The sequence below is a fragment of the Corvus brachyrhynchos genome, unplaced genomic scaffold, assembly GCF_000691975.1.
Source record: "Corvus brachyrhynchos isolate BGI_N302 unplaced genomic scaffold, ASM69197v1 scaffold105, whole genome shotgun sequence".
NCBI classification, from domain to species: domain Eukaryota; kingdom Metazoa; phylum Chordata; class Aves; order Passeriformes; family Corvidae; genus Corvus; species Corvus brachyrhynchos.
Window position 1 is genome coordinate 3,605,267 of NW_008238452.1, and position 2,514 is coordinate 3,607,780.

The 2,514-nt window shown below is 45.0% G+C and overlaps 1 protein-coding gene and 1 long non-coding RNA gene across 5 annotated transcripts in view; one reads left to right on the top strand and one right to left on the bottom strand.

Annotated features, from left to right (window-relative positions):
- Window positions 1-2,514, bottom strand: part of BBS12 (Bardet-Biedl syndrome 12) — a 48,232-nt gene that overhangs the window by 12,494 nt on the left and 33,224 nt on the right. The window lies entirely within an intron of this gene.
- LOC108447319 overlaps window positions 1-2,514 on the top strand; it is an 8,778-nt gene that overhangs the window by 4,941 nt on the left and 1,323 nt on the right. The window contains exon 2 of the long non-coding RNA XR_001862813.1: window positions 1,978-2,514. This exon is cut by the window's right edge and continues 1,323 nt beyond it. This is a non-coding gene — a long non-coding RNA (uncharacterized LOC108447319). The remainder of the gene's footprint in view (window positions 1-1,977) is intronic.

Consider the following 2,514-nt stretch of genomic DNA (forward strand, 5'->3'; position numbering starts at 1 on the left):
TCCCTACACTCAGGAATGTCGGTCTCTCCGCTGGTCTTCCCAGAGTTGTGGGACTGTATGAACATTCTCTGTAATGTAGTCCCAAAAGTACTATTCTAACCTGAAATAAAACATAGGTGACAACTGCATGGACTCTTCAAGACATCCCTCTGGGAAGATGTTGTATCCTGTCCTGCATTTTAACAGATGAGATGGGTCAGGACATGGCACCACAGGACAGGCAGTGACAATCAGCTGCCACTGGAGAGGGGCATTCTGTGTCCCTCCATTCCACACTCCCAGCCTCAGGCTCCTACCACCACCCTTGCACCAGCTCTCACACCTCTCTTGACATTTCAGTGATGGGCATGTGGATTAAAATTAAACACTTGAAGATTTTTAGCCCAGTACCCAGAAACACCAAGAAAAGATAGTCTGCTAAAAAACTGGTGCCAGTCCCCAGAGGTAACACTCTGACCTTCCCCCAGGCACAGATTGAGGTATTGTGGCAACTGTGCACTCGAGTATGTTAAGGACATCCTTTATCAGCAAAAATAACCCCAAAGCTACACCCCCACAGAATGGCACAGGGCGTCTGGGAATAATAGGTACGTTTGCATCAGGCATTGTGGGCCAGCCTGAGAGTAGAAAGGAAAGAACCAAGAAACAGACTACAAATATTTTCGAGCTGTATCACAGCTGACATCGCTCCCTGCTCTTACAAAACACCGCCATACAGGATTCCATAGCCGCGGGTACCGGGATTTTGTGACTTGCACATTCCAGGAATGCTAATGATTGTGGTTTTGTGAGACCTACTGAAATCCCATCAAAAGGTAACAGACATGCCACTGATCTCTGCAGCACAAGAGCAGAATTTCACCACACTGTCACTGCACATGGCATCTGCACCCTACTTTGCCCTTTCCCAGTACCCTCAGTAACCTTATCCTTTGAATCATTCGGGCAATGTGGTTTCAAGCTCTAAAAGTCAAACATGAGTGGCAGGCTCACCCAGGTCACTCCACCAACAGAGCACCATGACAGCTCCTGCAAGACGACCTCCACCCAACTCTGCAGACATCATCTCATTTGTATTCTCGGCTGATCGTATCAGGCTCCAGTCAAAATCTGGCCCTACCCTGAACAAACAAAGAACTACGTAAGATAATAACCCTAAAATGCCACCAGCACTCCAGAGAGTTGCCCTTTTAACATTTTTATTGACACGTCTGGAGGCAGCAGAAGAGGCAGACAGGAAAAAGTTTACCCGTCTATTGTCACCAAACACTACTGAAAACAATGAAGGATGAGAGAGTTGCTTTATTTTGAAATGCATAGTCTTAAACAGGTACTAACAAAAGCAAAGGCTATTAACTCTCCATCAGGATTGAAACACTATCTCATTACCAACTTTAAGCCTTCAAAATCAAGCCATAAACATTTCAAATATTGCTTGGTATAGATATTCAATTGACAGATTCCATACACTTATGTATGTTCTTCAGCAACAGTAACTTGAGCATTCTCTGGACTGCATTGAGTCTGGTTTGGTTTTATTAGATAACTGCTCTAAACACGCTGTCACCGACAGCCAAGAGCACCATTAACTCCAGGGTCATTAACCAGTTCAGCACAATCCATCACCGCCCAAGTATCCTGAAACAGATGGCCAGCGATCCCAGGGCAATCTCCTAAGAGTGCTAAAAACCATAATGATCAAATAATTATTTATTAGAACTGCCTGCCATATCTGTAATCCAGGGGAGCTCGGGAAAGCTTACAGAAACAAAGTGACACTGAAAGGATTATGATTTAAAATTCAGGTTGAGTTACTAACATCATTCACTTTCTATAAAATGCTTTTAAATATGACCCCACTACAGATAAACTTTTTCTTGGAATCAGTTGCAAAAATTTTAAGCATTTATGAACCAAACAAAAACCAACAGCAGCCCCCTGATCTCACTACATGTTATCTGTATTTGTCTTTTCCAGCTCTGGGTGTGCAGTGGCTAACAGGAGTTGGATTATCATTTTCCTGCAAACAAGACTATGTAAGTACCTAAAAACACTCCTGATTTCCAAAGTGACACAATTTAAGGGCTAAATCCTGCCCTCTAGTGTACCTGTGCGTGGTGGTGCCCTTGGAACCTTCCCCACTTCCAAACTGGGCAGAAAACAGCTGGGAGGGACAGGACAGTTCACTGCCCACTGGAGACATCTTGTATTGCCTCGGTCCACCTTTACAGTGTACCTGCTACTGGATCACACAGCTCCGGGGTGGGCAAGACTCACTAGGATCCGGGATAGAGGATTAGCACACACGTGACAGATGAGAGGGCATCCTCCCCTGAGCAGGACCATGCAGGAACATGATGGTATTTCTATGACAAAAGAAGCAGAACAAAGCACATTCCCAACTTTTTCACACGGGGTGTCTCTGCTACCTCATCCCCTAAAGGCAGCTACATCCAGGAGCCAAGAGGAATTTCTGGGCTATGCCACAACGTACTTGGCAAAGCAGTTAAGGTC